The 21,899-nt window shown below is 36.7% G+C and overlaps 1 protein-coding gene across 7 annotated transcripts in view; it reads right to left on the bottom strand.

Annotated features, from left to right (window-relative positions):
• RBMS3 (RNA binding motif single stranded interacting protein 3) overlaps positions 1–21,899 on the bottom strand; it is a 765,077-nt gene that overhangs the window by 91,668 nt on the left and 651,510 nt on the right. The gene's annotated exons all lie outside the window — the stretch shown is intronic.

Here is a 21,899-nt window from a genome sequence, read left to right on the forward strand (position 1 = left end):
GATCTGAAGTGTGTGAATACAATAGGGAGGTGAGGGGAACTTGAGAAAGAAAGGATATTCACAGTGCTGCACACCCAAAAAGGCAGCCCACAAAAGGGCCCTGTAGTGAAGAAATCACCACACATCAAATGGGTACAACAGGAAGGGAACTTGGTGTCTTGGGATCTTTTCCTATCCATCCAGTTTATAACAGCCTCCTAAAATACTTTTTTAGTGTAATTAGCATGCTGGTGGGTAGCTTGTCGTTGCTGCTTCATCCCTAGAAAAGGGGTCAAATTCTCCCCACTTTGTTAGGTGTATGTGACGGTTGTCCTTTATTGCCTATGTCAACAGAGAAGCAAACCAATATCAGCTTGGTTGAAAGAAATCTAAAACTGATGTGTAACCTCTGAATCTTTTCAGGAATTTTTGGGTTCCCAGGCAGGATAAGTCTGTAACTAATTAACCAGGGGGTTTGATGGAAAAAAACAAGAAATCTGTTTTTTTCCTCCTCATTTCCTGTTTCTGAGAGGCTAGAAATGTTGAAAGAGTACAACTGCAGAGATATGAAGAAAACGTTGTGGTAGGGGGTTTAATTAAGTTGTTGACTTATTTATTTGTAATAAAAATTATGATTTGGTTAAGGGATAAGTTCATGTAGTATTAAAACAAGCTAATCTCCCCAACCTCCTAATTACAGACAGTTCAAAATGGGTCAGAAAGCATAGATTTGTGATCAACCAAAAACTGCAACCAAGAAGCCATGTATGTACAGAATCTCACATCAAAAAAACAATTTTTCATTGGAACAGCATCACTTTGGCTACTTCTGAAGCTATAACAGCTTTGTTTTTTCATTACCATTTTATCAGGCTAGTAATTTCCAAGGTCACTAGAAACTGAACTGCAGGGAACAATCCACTATTGGCAGAAAGCTTGACTCTCTGACCCCAGAGGTCCTTCCCCACCTCCGACTTCGATTACTGTATCAGATTTTGGTAGAAGCAATGCTCAACCAACCATCTTAAATTTAAAATAATGAAGGTTTAAAAGCATCCAGGTGGCTACGGAGATTTTTTCTGCAGATGACGAGATCTTACAGGGCTGATTGCCCCGCACTTTTACCAGCTTTACTCCACAGCACGATGCTGCACGATTTCAGAGTGGTTACGCAGAGTTTACTTTGATGTGACTGTGAGGGAGGAGCAGGTGCTTAGCCAGCATTAAAGAAAGACCTATTAAACATCACAGCTGAAGCTTCAAAAGTTTTTTGTTTTAAGCACTGAAACACTACCAAGCAACATATAATGCCATTAGAAGGACCATGTAAAAACCATCTGCACAGTGGATATTTATACATGCCATGATCATCTGCTAATGTACACATGTGGTATTAGCCCATATACTGTGATGTGGTTAAACAAGCTAGGAAATCACATATTTTACTACACATCCTCTCTATATATTAGCCAACCACAAATAGGAAGTTGTTGCCACTTCCGGAATTCTCACTATCCAGCATTACCATCTGACAACCTCATATTTGTTAACTAGCAGATTCCTAAAGTTGATTGGGATTTAATAGAACTGCCAAACAACTTTATTAGCCCCATCTAGAAAAAATTTGAAAAATGTTTTAAAGACTTTTCAGGAGTTTGGAAAGAAGGTGGAAGAGACAGTGGTACCATGCTCTGCACAGGCAAGTTTCTGCATGGGAGGTTATACTCCTCTAGAGTAAACTGAAGGGAATTCTGTGGAAAAAGTTAGTCTGTGTTGATCAACATTAAAAGAGACAAAAAGCTCAAACCAAAATATTTTGACAGGAAGATAGAACCCAGATAAGATGGTTTTGGGTTGAGGGTTTTAGTTTTTGGTTTTGGGGGGTTTGTTTGTTTTTCCTAAACACAGGCATTTGTAGCATCAAGAAAGACAGAAAATTATCTTAATAACTCTGAATTGGTGTAGGTCCTATTGGTTTACACCTGGAAATAACTACCAAGCTCAAAATATATAAAAAAATCAAATTAATAATCTCTTCTTTCAGGACACAAGGTAGAGTGTAACAGTTACTATAAAGAGCACATCCCATTCCACCATGTGAGTAAAATTATTTCTAAGTAGAATTCTTTTTAATGGTTTCATTAAATTTCCAAAGTGCTTTAAAAAAATAAATTCACTTCAGACGAGAAAAAGATTGCAATTAGCTACCATGGCTATCAATTTGAAAAGAAAATATTTAGGAACTAGTAGAATGATATCAATATTAGATGAATAATAATGATAGATTGCAGTAGAAGTGGTATATTTTACCCCCAAATACTTCTGAAGGAGAGGAAGGAAAATTGGGAATATTTTAAACTGTCCTGTTTTTTCTTTTCCATTTCACACATACTCTTCAATTTATGGACTGCATTTTTACTTTTCTCCTTTTCCTCTGTATGAACACACTGACTGAAAAAAAAATGCCTATGCCCCTGCCTTATTTCTCACCTTTTGTACTGCTGGCTTAACAGAAAATGTAATTTGTATATCTGTAGATGTTCACATTTTGAAGCGATAAGCGTATCTTTTTATATGGTTCTTGACATCCTCTAAGTTTTGAGCATATGTGGTATTTTGAAGTATATCTGGAAAATCTACTGTTGCTATTTTCCTGTCAGAAAAGTGAGAATTGATTCACTTGAAACAAATTTCAGGCTATTCCAGCCTGATAAACTCTTCAAGATAGAAGGCACCGCTCTTTCTTTGACTTCTACCTGACAGTAACAAACACAAATATCAAGAATGAATAACAGCTGTAACCTGAACAAGGTTCATTAAGCCATAACCCATTTTTCAAGGAGAAGATTTAAATGCTTGCTGTAGTTCCCATCCAAAGCCTGCTCTAGTTAATAAGACATAAATAGCCCTGAACTTGGCTTTGAGTTCTGAGAAGGAAGCGGGATCAAATTGATAGTGCTTCTAAACAGCATTTGCCAAGATACTCAGGACTGCCTTAGGAGAGGGCAGTAGTTAAAATTTAGTGTTTAAATTCTGTTCCCATGGAAGTCAATGGCTAAACCTCTATCTCTCTTCAGTCAGGCCTTGAATTTACTCTAAGAGTTCAGTGGAGGTGAAAGAGAGAGACTGGCCTTATGTCAATCAAGCCTGTCGATATTGTTGGAGTTCCCTCAGGAGATCAGCTTCTCATGCTCTGCTACTTTAGATGGACAGATTGTGCAGACAAACAGTACAGAACTGCCAAAAGGCTGTTAATATCACCAAAAGCAACACTGGTATTTAAAATAGCCCAAAACCTTTAGAAGGAAGACGAGGGGGATAACAGTGCCCCCTTCTCAAATCTTGCAGCCTCTAAGAAATGTTCCAACTCATGAAGTGAACTTCAATTAAACTGGAAAATTCAACAACAACAACAAAAAAGCAAACTTCTAACTAATTCTGAATACATAATTTCCTTATTCCTTCATTCATTGGAAGGGAGATATATTTGAACTTCTACATATGCAAAAATGTATATATTCATGAGCATGTGCTTCATAAAGGAAGATGAAAGCTGCCATTTGCATTCAGTGAATCTTTTTCATTATTTCAGGTGCTCTGAAACTTCTAATGTTTTATGAGTTACTGAGAAAAGCTTGTTCTCCACAGTTTCTGATTCAGTCATATAGCATCATCTGTCCAGCAATGGCAAGAATTACATATATAAAAAGTAACAAGAACATTTTTATGCATTATATCTGTTTTTACTATGAATATTTTTGAAGACAGAGTATTTTTTTGCATGTCAGGAAGAGTTTAATCTCTTCATATTTTACAAGAATGAAAGTAAAATTTTCAGTAGACAGCCTAGTAACATGTGCATTGTGAACACTCATGTGGGCCTTCACACAGATCTATTTTGTTAATGTGAAGAAAAATGATGAGAAAGTCATTGGTATGTCAATGAATGGTCAGTGCACGGTCAATGATCTTTTTCAAAGTATGTTTTAATGAGAAAGTTGGATTAATTTCTTTTTCAGCCTTGGCAAATCCTCCTCCACAATGAAAAAACTAAACATAGTAATAACTGAGTTCACAATTACAAAAAGCATACGGATTGATCAAGCTCTGATAACTATTTTTCTTCCTATCTGCCTTCCAAATTTTAACTATCTTGATAACATTTTCATGTACAAATCACACAGAACATCTGATTGAAACACCCATGCAAGAACCAACCTCTTTGTCTCCTACAGATCTATCATTTGTAGTCTTTAAGAAAAATTTCACTCTATGGTAACATCAAAGCCATTTTGTGAGGAGACCTGTTTACTCATACAGTATTTCAGAGGGAGACCTGAGGGACACAAAAGCTCCAGAGAAAGGCAGGACAGAGCAAGTTAAAGTTCTGATTCTATATCTGGGCTCAGATGCATGTATCCAGCAGGACTAAGGTCTTCCTGGGTCCTTCAGAGCTTATTTACAAAATGAATTTTGCTATTGTTAGCTTTGAAAATATAAAAGTTCCAGGACTCCATCAACAGAGTGACTCTCTGCTCTAGTGAGTCCACTGGCTTCTAGGAAAGTTCTGTCACGCAATACTTATTCATCCCAAAGTTGTAAATAAATGAAACTCAAATTCAAGAAAGATTATAAAACAAAACCCTAGTTATTCTGCTCTTGGGAAATGAAGAATTACAAAAGATGGTACGTGGCACAAAAGGATAAAAGGACATGTAAGGACAAAGTATTAGCTTAGTAAGGAAACCACGAGAAATGAAGCAAATAAACACTTCATCCTACCCCACACGAAGTTGTTGAAGGACAGAATAGAACAATACATACAGAAGTCCATGATACAGAATGTGATGTCACAGGACAGACCCTAACATACAAGAACCAGTGCTTTTAATGCAGGTCAAGCAATATATGGCACATTTCCTAGAGTCACAGAACCATATCCTGAGAAGGGACCCACAAGGATCGTCAAGTCCAATTCCTGGCCCTGCACAGGACCTCAACACTCACACCATGTGCCTGAGAGTATTGTCCAAACACTTCTTGAACTCTGTCAGGCTTAGTGCTGTGACCACTTCCCTGGGGAGCCTGTTCCCCGGTCTAACCATCCTCTGGGGGAAAAAAATCTCCTAATATCCAGCCTAAACCTTCCCCATCACAGCTTGATGCCATTCCCTTGAGTCCTGTCACTGGTCACCAGAGAGAAGAGATCAATGTCTGCCCCTCCACATTCCCTCGTGAGGAATTTGTAGACTGCTACAATGTTTCCCCTCAGTCTCCTCTTCTCCAGGCTGAACAAGCCAAGTGACCTCAGCCTCATATGGCTTCCCCTTTAGGCCCTTCACCATCTTTGTACGTTTGTTCAGTAGGTTTACAGTTAAACTGAACTACATGATATTCACTGGACGTGTACAGCTGATTATGAAAGCAAAAAAAGGAGTTACCATTGCATTTTAGTGTCTACAACACTATTGTTTTCATATAACAGAAAAGGACGCCAAAGCAACAAATATAACGCAAACATCTATTTGGTTAAGCAAGTTAAAAAAAAGGGGTTTACTTCTGATAAACTGTATTATAACTTAACTAATTACCTCTATTTCAACTCTTGTCTTAAGAAACAGGAAGCAATCCTTTCATCTCCTTGTATAATAATTATTTATAAAGAGCAAGAATACATTAGAAAGAAAAATAAATCTTAAAGGAGAAATAATGTTTTAAGCATAAAGTTAGTGCTTCTATCCTGTGAAACAGAAATTACTCGGAGCAGGTAGAATAAGTAATCATTTGTGTATGTTGGAGAAACAGCACACCAACTTTGAAGTGTGGTCCAGATTTTGTTGCATGCAATCCAAACACTCAAGCTACTACATAGAAAAGTTACGCTTAATCATATTGTTGCAGAAACACCCACAAATATTTGTTAGAGCAGATCAGCAACTAAGGTTACCTTTCCATGAGAAACTGCAACACTCATTTTACTGTTTGGTTTTGCCTAAAAAACTATTTTCCTTTTAAAATTTTCACCGGAAGAACAGATTGGGAGTGCCTGATTCTGGCCTATCATAATGCTCCATTCCAATGTTGCTGATAAGGAGAAACTGTTATAATTGTTATAGAAACAGGTGCCTCAATATGGTATGGAAACTTAAATCAAAGTAGTAAAACTGAAATTAAAACAGTGCTGAAATGTTGTAATATAATGGTATATTTTTATTTTAACAAACTCCATTTTTCAAACAATTCTAGTGCTGGTCTCTGTTGGAGACCATGAATGCCTGACAAGCAAATCCAGAACAGAATTAAGAAGTTTATTATTTAACTTTATTAACTATTAACTAATTAAATAACAAACACACTGCACTTTAACACTGGATTCTGTCTTTATTTTAAACGAAAGGCCTGAATCAGAGCTCACAGAAATTAAGACATTCTCACTGAATTCAAAGCCACTCTACTAAACCCAAATTTAAATTTGAGGTAACTGTGAGTAAGAGTAGATCCTGGCCCAAGAGCTGTGCTAGAGAAACCAGCTTCCTCAAACTTGATGATACAGCAAAGTTCTGCCCTATTGGAGATCCCGAGGGTAATGCTGAAAAATAGCAGCTGTAGTTCATCCTTTGCACCCAATGCTATGACAGCTCTTCACAACCTTTAACTACTGGGTGAAAAGGAAACTAAAGGAGTGAATTATTTCGCAGTTTTAAAATTTCTCCAAGAGCCTTTGCATCAAAAGAGGAACGGAATGACTGTGCAACCAAACCAACTAGGTATGTTCATCAGTTTGCAGAAATCATTTCACACGCCCCAAGCTCAGGCAAGTGTTTTCCATGACTTTTGGACAGGATCTGTAATCAACTGAAATTTAGAGCACACTCTTTTAATGTGCCAGTTCTAATTACAAAACACAGAATTTGGCTGGGTTAATACCTCCTCCAAAAAACACTTTGATAGACTCCCTTGGATTCCTGCCTCACTGGAAAAGCCATGTACCAAAAAACTGAGACAGTATCATATTTTGAAGAGAATTATTTGCTCCAAGTCTTGAAAGCACTTCACAATTATCTGTGAGATAGATAATAAATAATATTGAAACAAGTAGATATAAAAAGGCTTTTTTGTTAAATAAGCAAGGTCTCTAACTTGCTTAATCAGCACTGTTAAAAAGTGAATGCTTAAGAAACCAACCCACCTTTCCATGTCTAAAGAATTTTTGTGTGGAACTTAAGTGCCACAGTTTCCCTGTAATTCTGTCACGCCAGAGTAACTAAGCAAGACACTGAATAAAAAATAGTCTATGCAGCTCTTCTCAAAACTATGTAAATAGCAGAATAAAGATTTACAATAATACTATTGTCCCCTATCAAGAGTTTCTTCCCATTGACAACAGCTGAAAAGTGTGAACAGTTTTTCAAAACAAACCAACCAAAACCCCAAAATTATGTTTCTTATGGTTTTCTGTACATTTTGAAAATACTAATTACCATCTGAGATTCTGACTTCTATGATTAAAAACAAAAAAAAGAAAGAAAAAGAAAAAAAGGTTTGCTTTTACCATTGTTATTCTATTGACTCACTGCTGCAGAGGCTCATTGGAGTACATGTTTGGGCAGGAGTTGATTCCTCCAAATTAAATGAAAAAAAAGACAAACTTAAAATATATTCCTGAAAGCTTGTTAAAACATTTTGCTGTTTTTCATTGTGAATTTCTAGACAGTGCATGACTTGCCACACAGACACATGCTGGAACTAGGAGGGATCAGGTGCATAATACCCAACCCAAGATCTAGTGAAGTTGATGAGAACACTTTTAATACCTTCAATGGGTTGTTGCACAGGCTCCTAGCCTACGACTTGACCTGGAACTAAATACAACAGCAATTATGTTGGAGTATCTCTTAGAAACTTTGTTTTCACTTGCAGCACTTTTTTTTCCATGCAACCACTCACAAACTTCAAGTGCTGGTGTTTTATTGGGTCTTTAAACTTAAAGCTGCAATCTCTTCTTATTAATAACAACATGTAAAGAAAGGCAAGACAATGTCCATCCTGTCATCAGAACCAATTTTCAGGAAAAAAAAAATTACACAGTGATGTTGTGCTGTCTTACTGTGTTGCCTCTCATCCCAGAGAGGCATTAAAGCTTAAAGTTCATATATTGAGGCGGTGAGCTCTGAGTTGTTTCATGATTTTTAAAAAGTAGCACCCTGACTTTAGTGCATTTACTTCATCCTGGTATACCACCTGAACGCTCCTCTACCAATGCACACCAGCTGAGCGTGTGGTCCCAGGACTCCAATCCGCAAGTAGAAGAAGAGAAAATCTCACCCTCCAAATGTGGATCCAAACCCACTCTTTAAATCTCCCTCTGAGACTGCCCAATGAGCTTTCAGGAAAATTGTACCTCCTATACCTTTTTGTCCTCTCCCATCTCAGAAGTTATTTTGTTTGGATGAAAACGGAGATCTTGTATTTCTTACTGTTCAATTATTAAGGAACAGCAACAGACTCGGCTTCATCTGAAAGGCTCAGTGATTTTTAAATGATCTCATGTACCACAATTTATAATGGAAAATCAGGTACAAATAGTGTGAGATGCTTTCTAGTTCCTCTCTAATAGAAATAAAATGAATTCCTGGTAATGGGTGACCCTACTTGCTTCTGTGGTCACTCATTTTACTTTTTAGTGTTCTCTTTAGTAGTCTCAGGAGAAAAGAGCAAATGCAAAGCTTTTATCTGAAGCTGCTTCTCAAAACAATAGCTCTATGCTTCTGCTATAAAATCTATTTTTACTGTTCTCATAAACAAATACTATTGATCACAGAGACTTTGCTATTATTCCCACTAAGAAAAATGTAATTGCACTGACAGTCCAGAGATAAAATTGTTAGAATTTATGCAGTACAAAGAATTAATTCTCACGCTGTTCATAAAAGGTTATTTCATGTAGCCATTTAAGGATTTTTTAATATGTAGTATGCAATTTATGTAAATTTATTTTATTATTTATTTATTAGTTTTTATTATGTATTTATTTAGATAAACCAGAACTTTATCATCACATCATTTGTCTGTATCAACTAGAACTAACACCAGAGAAAAAAAAAATCTCTTCCAACATATGTTTTCAATATAAACAAGCAAACCAGGCCAAATGTTTCATGTCAATACAATGATTTCTTTCCACCAACATAATGATAACTGCTGTAAACAGACATTTATTTTTTATAATTAAGGTTGAGTTTTGGCATTTGCTGTTCCCGCTCCAACACATGTCCAGAAGAGCTTATGCAACCCAGTGTTATACTCCATGAGTCAGTTATGACCATTAGCTTATTTAATTCACACATATGTGTTTGAATAATACTTTTTTTTTCCCAGTTAGGGAAAGACACATCTGTTGTGTCTTTGTGAATGGTCCCTGCAATAAAAAACCAGTCATATATGTAATGCTAAGATTATTTGGAGCTCTACTCATAGCCTGTTAAAGAGTAGCAGTAGAAAACATATAAAATGGGAAAAAATATTTCCCATTGTGTGTGGTCAAAGCAGTAACATGACCTTCTTGATATCACACTTGAAACAGTATATTCCTAAAAACACTGATTACTGTGGATGCATGAAACATTCCTGTGTAAATGGAAAAAAAAAAGCTAATTTTTAACCAGCTATCAATCTTCTAAACAGTTTAAAAATGCCTAATGAAAATAGTTTTATTTAAATCAGTTGTAACTAACACACATTCTAATAATGACTACTGGGTGCAGCAACAAAAACTCCAGCCACTTATACTCTAAGGCATAGATGAGCCATATAATTTTGCCACTACTGTGAAGGAAAAGCCAAAGGGAAAATTATTTTTATGGTTATTGCCCTTCTTTCATTTTACTCTTCTGCATTCACTGAAAGGTATAAAGCATATGCCCTAAAATGAGTGCGTTTGCTAAGAGCATTGCCAGCTTCTCACTTCAGTGCAGGAACAACTTTAAAAAGTGGATTTGACTCTGACTGGTATAGGTTACACTGCAGAAACCATTTACAAGACAGCGACTCACTGGTTCTTAAAGGCAGGAGTCCATTTTGCTGTGGTAGAGAATATCCAAAATCACGCTAAAAAACCTGGACAGAATAATTAGTGTACCACAAAACCTCACTGCATGCTCTTACCATTTTCTTCTGTAAACAGGCCCAAAGAGAGGGAGGAAATATTTTAGAAACAACACATGACAGCAGAATATGGACTGCAGACTATGCAGCACCCATGGGACAGACCAATACCCCTCACAGCTTCAACTGGGTGCACTGGCTGCTCCTCATGGCAACTTCCAAGCACTGAGTCTGAAAGACACACATTTTTGGCTGCTACTGGGCTGAATGTCAACTGCTCCCCTCCTCAAGTGCCTGCAGGCAGGGAGCAAGTGTGGCACCGGCAAGTATGTGCTAGAAAAGGACATAAACAAAAATGTATGTGGAAAAAAAATTGCTGAGTAACTCTCATTTTCTTGAAGGGTAAGAAGGCAGCAAGGCCCTGTAGCATACAACCAGCTGAAGCTCCTGCCAGGACACGGAGGCTTTGCAGCAGATTAAAGTCTCTTCCTTCAAGGCACAATTGTACCTGTGATTTCCACGACAGAAAACTGCATAGTGCTTTCACTGGGAATTTTCCACTAAACCACCTATTTATGATGACACTTTATCCAAGGGAAAGACAGAATGAAATTATAATCTTTTCCCAAGACAATGGAATATCTTACTCATACTTCTTAGCTCTTTTCAAAAATGTGTTGATGATACCAACACTAAATCTAATGTGCTATGACATAAGAAAAATTCTATCCCTTGCAGCTTAAAAATCTTTTATTATCATCTGAGACAATATCCTAGAATATTAAATAGATAACATTAAACCCTTCTGAAATTTTCAAATGCAGAGCTCTCAGTTGAGGGTAGACAAGGAAGCAAACTTACATATTAGAGGTTGAGTGATAGCCTAATCCTTAACTCTGTGTAATACATGTCTCAGAGGTTGTAGGAAGGTCATACTAGATCCTGCTTTGCCATGCACCCAAAAATTACAAAAAGAATAGGATTTCAATGCTAAGATTGGCAAAGCAAAAGTCAGTTCTCTACTCTTTCAGTTAAAAATACTGGAATAATCAGAACAGGAGCAAGCTAAGCACAACAAGAAAGAATAGGTGAAAAGGAAAAAAAAGGTATAGAAATATGCAAAGCAAAACACTTTAAAAAAATTAAGGGAAAAACAGGGGAAGAACAGAGAGGAATGCTTCTGAATTGCCCTTGAAAATGTTCTAGCTTCACAGAAAAGCAAATGAAATTCATGCCCTTCTCCATTTCTGGATGACAACAGGGGCCTTCACAAGTACAAAGACTGCAGCAAAAAAATAAATTCTAACTGCCTGAATGTCACTGCCTATAGCAAGCAGAAAGACAGAAGTTTATAAAAAATGTAGTTTATCTGAAAACAGAGAACGAAGACCTGTTCTGTTACACTTTGAGGAACCCACTAAGACTGTGCCTAGTCTCAGAGCAATTGTATGGCATCAAATCACTAATGGAACTGGGGAGACTGTTGAGTCTTCTCTACACAAAAAAACCCGGTCTCTCTTATCAAAGTCAGTTTAAAAGTTTATCTCAAAATCTGCAGATGAGTCAACAATTAGATGCCATGGGAAATACAATTAGAGATGACTACATAAAGATGAAAAAGCAAGGACCTCTCTTCCACATAAATTACATTATGAGAAATAGTAATAGTCTCTTATGCCAAAATCCAATCATTCTTTAAGGTTTTGTCCCCATTGCAGTGGGATCCTTCCTTGGCTTACAGGCATGTGGATGCAGCCATACTGGCATGATGAGTCTGTGTGCAACTCTATTCAAAGCATGATTACAACTCAACAGCAGTATCAAAGTATAGTCTGGCAAAAGCCGTTTCCAGCTGATGTGAAACAGCAATTTTCTTCAGAGCAAATTATTTCATGAATCAGCCAGCAGGGAGTGACAACATTCTGCTACCAGTGACTAAGTATATGACCTCTAGGTTGCAATTTCCATCAGCTTAAGAAGAGTCCATTGAAAACATGATCATATTTTTCACTCTACTGTTAACAGAGATGTTAATCTGGCTCTGTTTCCCTTCTTTCTTCTTCTTTTTTTCCTTTTTTTTACTTTTTGCCAGTTTTATTGCTTGCAGTGTAGTATTTCCCTGGAGACAGAGAACAAAGTCTAGAACAGGTCGCTAATAAAAATTGAAGACAACGCAGTAGAGTAAGAATTAAAGGGCAACAACTTTTCTACTTGCCTAGCAGAGATCTCATACCTTTCTCCTGCCATGAGAAGGCAACTTAGTATTGAACCTTGCAAACTGATAAGAGACAAACATACTAAAGTGAGAGGGAAAAAACCTTTTTGAGAATGTTTACTGGTACACATGCAGAGACAGAGGAAAAATCCCAGTCCTGAATATGGTCAGAAGAGGTTTAAATGAAGGGTAAGGTAAAGACTGAGTAATGAAAACATGAACACTGCCCAAATTATCAAATGTTCTCCAAATGCTTCAGCTAGGATCGGCACACAAAATTTCTAGCTAAAGAAGCACAACAGACTGATGTTAGTATCAATGCTAGCAAATTAACACAACAGTAGAATACTGTACCGCCTTATGAGGCTTGATTGTAACAAAAAAACATGGTAGAAAGTGCTCTATTTATACCTTTAATAGATAGGTATTCTTAACTTTAACAGAAGTGTTGAGCAGAGGAATAACAGAACCCTAGATTTTATTCAGCATCAGGATTCTATTTGACTGTTGATTCTAACAGGAGCCACATTTGTTATTCCTATGCCACATTAAGCCACATTTGTTATTCCTATGCAGTACAGTTCCATTTCTTGGGTGGGGAGGACAAAGCCTCAGACTGTAAAACTCTGCTCTGAATTTAGAAGGACAAGCTTCTAATACTGATAATCAGTGATATTAACAGTCCATGCCAAAGGGTGTAGGAATCTGTATTGAATAGGCCAGTATGGACTTGTCGGTGGAATAGAAGATGGAAAACGCAAGATTTTTTTGCCTCCATGTCTGTCTGAGGTGTCCTGAGAACTGGCCTACTTGGAAATGTGCCATATTCTTAGTGAGGATCTATCGAATTGTGCATTCAGTGGGACAGAGTCATATGAGATTTCCTGGAAACTTATTGGGCAGCTACATGGTATGTGCAAGGGCTTTTTAACTGTCCTGGAAGGAATATATTACCTGGCCTGAAATACAAGGACATGTGACATCAGATGCAACCACAGTGCCTCAGGGCTCAGCCCAGTCTATTTGCAACAGACTGCTCTGGTCCTGGATAAGCAAAAATGAAAGTGCATTTGGGCAAGAGCTTTTGCTTTTAGGGTGCCTATGTGCCAAACCAGAATAACATTACATGCTTCCTCTAGGAAGGCTTGCTTTACAATACTGAAAGAAAAATACAGTTATTTGAAATGGTCAACGCAGACCAAACTAGCTTGCTTTTATTATCTCATATTTACATTATGCAACATGTACTAGTGCTGCAGGATTAGGGTATAAGCATTCGTTTGTAGTTCTCAAGCTACCTCATGCCATGTTGCTTTAAGGTAACTTCAGCAGCCACTTTTTGCATACTTAAGATGGGGGTTTTTATGGCGCTCATCACAGACTTTGTTTGTAGACACTTTACAAGCACTAATGACTTCATTCTCCCAGTAGGTAGTGAATTATTTCCTTAGTTTCGCAAAGAGATGAGCTGCAGCATGGGGATAATGCAAGTTGTCCAGTGTCATGCAGACACTGAGTACAGATCTCCTGGGTTCCTGTGTAGATTTATTCACAAGATAACCGTTCTCAAATAGCTCTGCCTAGCTGTGCTATTTTCTCAGCCCCATTTCCCACTTTACTCTATTTCGGGAAAAATCTCTTTCACCTATCCAAGTTTGCAATGACACCATCAGCTCACTAAAAGGCTTCACTGGAAGACAGCTTGATCTACACTGCTCATGAAAATTGAGCTTGTAGTGATAGCAAGGACTGGATGCAACTATAGACGTACACACAGACACTTCTCTCTGCACATAGCATGTATGCATATACATATATACTATCAGGTATCTGTAGAGAGTTATCACATATAGAATGTCAGAACAGTCAAAGCGCAGTTATCTAAAGCTTCAAATAAATGTGTATTATTCACTGTAATATTTAGCTATTCCAGGCTAACACTCCTATCTATGTCCCTAGAGGGCAATGTCACCTAACAGGTTGTGCTCATGTCCCTGTCATCTTCATATGAAGTCAAAGATGATGTTATTGTGAAGACAGACAGAAGTAAGTCCGTACTTAATAAAATCTTATTTGTTTAAATATAGACTTGTCCCTCTTTACTTTCAAGAAGTTTTGAAGGCTGATTTCAAGAACAGTTTGATTGTCTAAAATTTACCTCCTTTTACAAACCTCTGGGATTATCCCTATGTCAAATAGCGTAAGGCACAAGTAAAGAGACGGTTCAAGGCACTAAGGCCTTAGAGAATAGCATGCAGAAATCTGAATGCCTGCACAAGGGAAACTTGAAGGAAAACAGAATGGTCATTTTCTTGCCTGTGTTTATTGTCTTGCTGTTTCTCATTTATTGTTCTTTTTGCAAAGTTTCCTGTTGGCAAGGCACAAGTTTATTCTCACTCCACATCTACTCTCAACACTGTTCAGTTTGCATGCTACGGCTCTGACGACTCTGGTGTCCATAATTTCAGTGGTCTCTTCTTGTTCAGGTGTGAAATGAAACCCCTCACTTCAATATCAGTGTTCTACCTCTGAACAGAAAATGATGTTTGGGTCGTGAAGTTTCCCAGTAAAGTTGCCGACAGTATGACTGCAAGGGAAGCTGTGACTGTTCAACATCTTTTAAAAGCAGAACAAAAATTCCATGTAATTGCCTTATTGATGGATTCAGCAGCCTGAATTTAGCCTCTGAAATATAAAAATGAAGGCTTCTGTTGTTTGCTTCCTTTTTGTTTTAAATGATTGATAATTATTTCACAAATGTCTTCCCCTGACATTTGATTTGCTAGATAATACACAAACATACAGTTTCTAATGGGTTTTCTGGCCTTTTAACCTAATTTCTTTTCTCATTACTTTTCATTTTATTTCTAATTCCAATATAAAACCTATTTTCCAGAAGATTTTTGCATGATCTGAAACTTCCTCACTTTAATAACATACAGAGTCATATTTTAAAACAACTACAAAGCCAAGATCAATTATAGCAGAGAAGCATATTTTTAACTTTTCTCTTTCATGTTGAACTCCTTTGCGCATGTTCTCTCCAAGAAGGTCCCAAAATTATGATGGAAATGAATAATTATTTTGTGTATGTTAACCTTTTAAAAAATCTGCCATGTGCAAACATTTGAGTGAGGACAAAACAAGAGAGTTCAGCAAAAGAACACATATATTTTTCTGTCAAGCTACCAGCTGGCATAGTTACTCTATTGTAAAGATTTATTAGCTAATTAATGATTAGGCATAATACAGAATAAAAAATGAAAATGCTATCTTTTACATTTTTATGACAGAAAAGGGAAATAACAGCTAAAACTTGAGAGACATATATGAGCGTGTACAAAAAAGAAAAAAGAAAAGAAAAAAAATCTCAATATTAAAGGAAGAGAAATAGTGAGTAAGAATTCCAGTACACTCACTAATTGCAGTGGCAGTGACTATTAATAAAGTCTGGTAATTTATTTGCTATAACAGCATTTACAATCTTTGGAAAAAAAGAAGGTTTTAGTAGCAATTGTTCTGAATGTATCCTCAGGATTGTATTAATTTACTTAAATTTCATCTGTGTGAAGAATTAAACTGCTTTTTTTGCTTTTCCTCAGGCGGTATAAATCTGCTGAAGTCAGTGGGACCTTGTGATTTTTGGTCTTTTGGCACTCCAGGTTCACCAAAACAATTGCCTTTTGTGTCTTTTGATATAATCCTACATGACTTGGAGGGAGACATAATTTCTTTTCCAGTCAAGACTGTCAATATGACATCTGTATATCATTCTTTACAAAGACTTAGCAAGACTTCCTAGCACTATAGTAAACAAATTAAATGCATTTTTATATTGCTACACTATTCAAAAGATTGTTACCTGCTCTAAGATTCAGAACACAGGAAGTCTTCTGAAAGAGAAGTCTAAAGAGAACACATCCAATCTGCTATTTAACCTACTTTTCCCATTCTAAAGTGGTTTTTTTTTGTTTTGTTTTGTTGGTTTTTTTTAAAGGTGTGGCTCTGGGTAGAAAGGATAACGCAATAATGATCTTCAAGCAACAATACCTATATTGTAAAATCACAATTTATTCAGATGTCCTTTCCAGTGTAGTCTAAAGAAATAACCTGACATGTTAACACTCAGGTTTCTATTTAAGCAAAAAAAAGAAAAAACAGAAGTCCTTAAGAAATAGCCTCTAAAAACATGTTTTTGACTCTTCTTCCTGAATTCCACTGACAAAAGTAATGAGTGAGGTGACAGGAAACCTGATATTAATTCTGCAAGTTCTAACTAGATGTGCAGGAGATCTAAGCCCAAGGAATAGAGCTCAAATACAGAGCAAATAGGCAATTATTCTGAGCAGAAAAATTCTGTGCCTGATGATGACTTGCCTGTCTCCATTCTCTGGTGTCGGTTCTACAGAGACTGTAATCGTCTATGCTGATGCCTGTATTCAATCTTAATGCCTGATACTGAGTGATGGGAAGCTGTAGGGATTCTTGCAAGATTCACTGTTAATGGGTTTAACTCAATTGGCATGTCTGCTGGGATATTTCATAAATACATAACCTATGCTATGTGATTGGAATAATTAAATAGAATCACGCAGAGCACACATCTCAACACGGCACTTATTGTTCTACAACTTTTGCAATCTTCAGCTTTACCTTAAGTCAGTAATTTTTTTTTTAAATAATAAATTCTGGTAAGAGGATATGGAGTGCTTTCCCCTCCTTTGCATGCACTCATGCACACACACACAGTTCCCACCTTTGAGATCTCAGTCTCTGAAGGAATCCAGCTTTCAGAAAGCAAATTTTTGCCATATGATGGGATGGCCACAGTTCTTCTCTACTGTCTGTGTGGACCATTCTATAATACAGATTCAAGCTATACACAGAAAATGAACATTTCTGTCAGAAAGAAGATACAGATTTTGCATGAAAACTTTTTGAGAAAGAAAACTCTGCTGCAAATGTGCTTTTCAAGCAGCTTAAATCTATCCAGCTGTTTTTCCCCCCATTATTATTCTTCTGCCTCTTGGTCCTCTCTTTTCCATATGCTACCTTTGTTAGCATATGACATCCAAGAGGTTTATTTGTATGTAGGACCTCTCTATATGTAATGCAGTTGCTACAGTTTCTGACCTATCTGAACACTATCATTTGCAGTCGACTACATTCATTGACATGAATGGACTTTCATGACACGGATCTCAATGATGTACCAGTAGCCATTTCCTCAGTATTTGCCTCTCTTGCATTATTGTATTAAACAAAAAGGGGAAAGTGACATAGGGTCCACCTCAGGGAAGGGTGTTCCAATTTACTGTGACAGATAATTCAGGCATGGTGACACCATGCATGGCTCCTTCCTCTAAACCTATCTTCTTTCTTTGTACAATCTTCCTAGTTTCTTCAAAATTAAGGAGGTATACTGAAAAAAATATATGTTCAGATGTACAGGACTATCACATGATGCAAAGTGTTCCCACTCAGTCTGTATGAGAGAATTCCATGGGTTTATTCAGTTTGCTAATGACCATCTTGCTGTAAAAACATGATAATGCAATCTTCATTTCCAATTCCATCAAAATGCGTGGCTAAAAATTATTTTCTGGAAGCTGGATCTCATCAGATCTTCTCATAAGAGTTTATATGACTTTTCTGATGATCAATATGAACATGAGAACGTTGGCCCCAGGAACTGCATAAGGTAAGGCTGACAAGCAAGAAGCCTGCCAAATCAAACAAGGAGGATCATACAATTTCAGTTTTAAGATCAAACTGACAATGTGTTGCATTTCTTTTTAATAGTCATGCTTAGTTAATTCCATCCAGTTATTAGTTGTTGAAACTTTAGTTTGAAATAAAAAAAATCATATTACAAAGTAATTTAACAATGGTTCTTACCAGTTAAGTCTTTTAGATGTGCAACTATGCAAATCCACCAAGCACTATTCCGACTATATTTTCATTACTTGGATGAAACTGCTGATAGAACAATGAATTTAGATAGTCATCTCCTACTTCATTTACAACTTGTATTTCAAAAAGAAATTGTGTGTAAGGTAACTTGTTCAACAGTTTCACTGTTCTTCGTCTCAAATAGTTGCCATTTCAATTTTTTCCTCCTTGTTTAGTAAGGATACAAATACTGAGAATAAGCATGGAATCAAGAATGCAGTTTAGGACATTTGCCAGTAATGGTCCCATTTCCAAAGTACAGGCTCTCTGAAATGTGCATGCTTCAGTTTAGACATAGCCAGGACAGAAATACAGATCTAGATACAATAAAAGTTCCCATTTTTGGAGAACCATGAAAATGCATATATTTTACAAAACTTAAAGCATAAAACCAAAAATTGAAATATTCATCTCAATACTCTCTGCTGACTCCCTCCTCCAGTTGTCCTGAATAAGATATTTGAAGATTCTGGGCTCTTCAGTACTCTATCACATGGCAAGTTAAGAAAATGACCCTTTATCCTTACAACCTTGCTCTGGTGCATTTCATATCAGCTCTCACTTGGACAGCTGATCACATTTCCCACCAGTCCAGTTTTCCTTATTGCACTGAATGACTCCATGTTTGGTGTCATTGTATTTTCCATTACACTTATTTCTTGACTACCTAATTGGTTGACTTGAGTCTTACAACACCCAATAAGTCAAAAGTAAAAATCCTGACTAAAGATATCTTCATGTTTCAATAACCCTGATTACACTCATAGAACAATGCAGAGGAAAACCAACAAGAACAACAACAAACTCGCCCCCTAAAGGTATAAATGGACCATTTTATTCCTATAATACGATAACATACGGGGCTGAACATCCTATCATCACCCTCACCATTATTATGGGCTTGAATTACCGGGACACAAGGGAGTCTGCTGTATTGGGTTCCCTATAAGGAACAAACGAAGTGTTTAGTACTGAAGTACAAAACTAGAAATAAAAGACACATAAGATGATATCTGGCACTGTTCTTTATGCACAGATAATGTAACTTGTCAGTTTTCTAGTTGTAGATAGAGACTGCAAACAGAGTTTTAAGGATGGACCATCAGGAGAAGAACTGTGATAGGGGACTTAGAGGTGCTTACATTCTAGATACATACAACACAGAAAAAGAAAAATAATGCACATTCTACAGGAAAGATGGACCAAGAAAAAGGCATTACAATCCAAATGAAAGTTAGTTCAAACTCATGTTCAGGACCATTGAAATACCTGAGGTTACATTGTTTGACCATAATGCAGGAAAGTTTTGTGATTTTCATTCAGGAGAGAAATGCTATGAAATTACATCCCTTCAGACAGAAAAACAAATACTTTGGAATAAAATAAAATACCGTACTTTTGTCTGGTTCCAAGTTTTCTGTTTGGTTTTTTTTTCAAATTTTCTCTCCTTGTTCTCAGTTTTCCCTGTTATTTCAACTTAAAAGTTTCCTTCTTATTTTTTAAGGGGAAAAAATCAGCACTTCTTTTAGAGGCTGGCAACTCTTCCTGAGTTCTGCAACTTGTGCCCTTGTCTAGAGATATTTAACTTTGACTTCAACTTCTGCTCTGAGTGACAAAACGAAAATTAGATCAAGTTCAGCATTGTTGCTGTTGATACTTCCTTTGTGAATTCTTTCTCTTACCATTTGCACCCAAATAGTTCTTTCAGTTATTCCCATTTTTTTTCATCAAGACATTTAATTTTTATGTATCTGCAATATATTGTGCTGCAGAGTTTTGTGGCTATTAAAGCACTGAATCTGTGTTTTAACTAACCATATGAAATAAAAAAAAAATAAGTTATTAAATATTTCACAAAATGTGTGGGTTTTTTCATTTTTTGGCACTTTGGAACTAATTCTAAAATTAAAATTGAACAAAGAGCTATTTGCTGTTCTCTGTGTTGCTCTGGAACAACTGTACCAAGAACCACAGAAATAAGAAAAAACTCAGTACATGATTATTCAATTATCACTAGAAGTGGTGGTAGCAGTGCATGCATACTGCCTTGGAAAATACCAAGATAATATCTATGCCACAAAGAGTACACAATATAAATTAGAGAGACAATATAATGAGAAACACATACAGCCTTTGAATAGCACATTTGCACATAAATGAATTGAAAATAACACATATTCCATAAAAACATTTCTTGTTCTTTTTCTTGTAAACTCCTCTTAATTGACACATCTTACCACGCTGCAGCATGACTGCTAAATTTGCAAAGATATTAACACCAAGAAATTCTATGTAGGTGTTTATTTCTGCTTGTAGCATGCATTTGAGAACTGTGAGAGAAAGATGAGGCTAGGCTAGATCCAAAATTCTTGAAAGTCTAAACATTTAATGTTAGTAGTTAAAAAATCAGTTTCTTCAAAAGTGAGGTCAATATCTGCTCCTGTCATTCCCATTTTAGGTCAAGCTTCTAAATACTATTTTGATTTCCTACTTAAATGAAGAAAAATTGCATATGTTACAATGACCCTGAATATTCCTTTACTGCACCTTCTGTGGGGGTAACCCAGTATTTATTAATTTGATACTGGTAACAGGCACTACCTACAGTAGAATATCTGGTGAATCAATCACTATTACCATAGTGGTACATTATGTCTCAGTCCAAGGTTTTTGTGTTCACAGCACAAAGTAAAGAATGTTTATTACAGAAAAACTACCAACTTCAAGCCAAGCATGCTGTGTTATCGCATATTTTATTACAACTTGTGATACTAGACTACGCGCAGCATGCTCATCTGCAAACTGGCTTTCTGAGGGAGGAGATGGGGGAGTCTCATCTCTCTGCCAAAACAAACTGTAAGAGAGAGGCATTACAGCTAAGTCCATAATAAAAGATTGCATCGTGCCATCCACAGTTCAAGTAATTTTTTATATTCTACTGCATTTGGTATTTAGTTTTAACACTGAGCAAGTTCCTCTTCTCTCTCACTGACAGGTTAGCACCTTTCCAAATCACTTTTTAAGAGACCTGGAAAAACTTACACTGCTCTTCCTTTTGCTCTGTGCAATCAGAACCAAATTTTTGTTGAAGAGAATAACACTTAAACCACCAGACCAACTCTTACTGTAGGTACAATCAAAGTTAATTTTCTGTGGAGTTCATGGGGGAGGCTTCTCAGGACAATTTTTCTAAGCAACGCCTAATTCTACAGAGACGGTGGCTACCTGCTTCTGCCAGTCTGCCTATAAATCAAACTCAGTAGGTTTTACTAGGGACAACTGTGATATTTTGCTGCTAGTAATATCATGTTTCCTATGAAGCTCATATACACACTTGCTGAGTGAAAACCCTGCTAAGAGTATGTGTTCTCTCTCCAGAGGCAGGGAAAATGCAGCAGAAGGAACTAAGCATACACAGAACAAATGGTGGAACCACACCAAGAACAAAGAAGCTCTTTGCCATCAGCTCTATGGTTTCTAAGCAAGATTCTCTCATGGTACTAAACTTTGAGTTTTCTGGAGGAATTGTTTCACCTTAAAACACATATAGGCATTATAGACTTCTACATGTGAGCTGTTCCTCTATAATCAATTAAGAGACAAAAGAGCAGTCTTGTGACTTGGGACATATAACCAATTTCAGGAGAAG

The sequence above is a fragment of the Manacus candei genome, unplaced genomic scaffold, assembly GCF_025592945.1.
Source record: "Manacus candei isolate 608988 ecotype Guabito, Panama unplaced genomic scaffold, ASM2559294v1 h1tg000026l, whole genome shotgun sequence".
Classification (NCBI taxonomy): domain Eukaryota; kingdom Metazoa; phylum Chordata; class Aves; order Passeriformes; family Pipridae; genus Manacus; species Manacus candei.